Below are 1,266 nucleotides of genomic sequence, written 5' to 3'. Positions count from 1 at the left end.
CACACCTCGACAAAGTTTACAAAGGCTCCCGACTCACACCAGGTACATTAACATAGGAATGAGCCTAGATGCATATCAATTGTCCATTGTGTGACCTCTAGTGTAGGTGTTAAGCGACGTGCGGTGTCACGTCATTAAAATGCAGTGGAAGCACATCCCAAATGAGCATAGCAACACTGGGCTGCACTCTGAAAAGGCTTAATGCAGAGATAGAACTGGTTGCACATCACACAGGGAGAACACAAGATACAATCAATATGCCCCTGTTCTGGATATATTTTATCAATATTATATTAATTATATATAATTATATACGCACCTGTGTCATTTTCAGATTTCTTCAGCGATTCATTGTAAAGCACTTTGGATAAAGGCGCTGTATAAATGCGCCATTGAGTATTGTTAGAATCATGTAAGACTCTGATTTAATAGTGCACGTGCTACTAACTGAATCCTATTCTTTTGGACTGAAACACATCAACTCTGTCCAGCAGCAGACCAAAACCACTCGTTCTAAAAGAGAATACATTCCTATAGGATTTTCGTATTGGATTCCATAATACTGTATCTATTATAGTGTGCAATAAGTTACTATAGAGTCTGGCCCATAAACCCTGTAGTGACATGACAGGTTGTAAAGTCATTTTGTTTTTTACTGCCAAGCTAAGTGGGCAATTTATGGTCTTGTTGCTCTCTAATGATGCACCAGAGTATGATCAGAGACAATATTTGCATGGTTTGTTTGACTAGAGGGAAGATGAGATAAAGTGCTACAGTCTTATTGATCTCATTATAGCTATGTACAGAGCACTGGCTTTGAAAGTGTTTCTTATTGTACAGTGTCCCCTGGTGCTTTTATTCTATTTTATATTTATTTCTAAATCTCCTTTCCTGACGTTATTTAGATAGTGGGCTGTGGAGTGACTTATACTGTATACTGTACTAGGGACAATGCTACAAAATATAGTTGGTCTGGTGAGGATAGAATTAAGGCTTGTGTTTGAGAATGTAATGGTTTCTGTAGAGCTCTATCTCTGCACCATGATCCATCTTTAGCCCAGCTTCACCTATGAACACACACTGAAGCACACACACCATGACACCATGTACTTAGCGAACATCAAATGTTTAGTTGAAGAAGTGAAAACTGTTTGCGCCTCTCAGCCTAAATGACTCACAGATCTGTGCTGATGACTGTCAAAGTAAACTCTCCCAATAGGCCGTCTGGTCAGGTCCCTTTTGGTTCCCATACCAGGGGCACTAAAT

Source organism: Gymnoscopelus braueri (genome assembly GCF_963280865.1).
Source record: "Gymnoscopelus braueri genome assembly, chromosome: 13".
Lineage (NCBI taxonomy): Eukaryota > Metazoa > Chordata > Actinopteri > Myctophiformes > Myctophidae > Gymnoscopelus > Gymnoscopelus braueri.
This window is presented reverse-complemented; position numbering follows the sequence as displayed.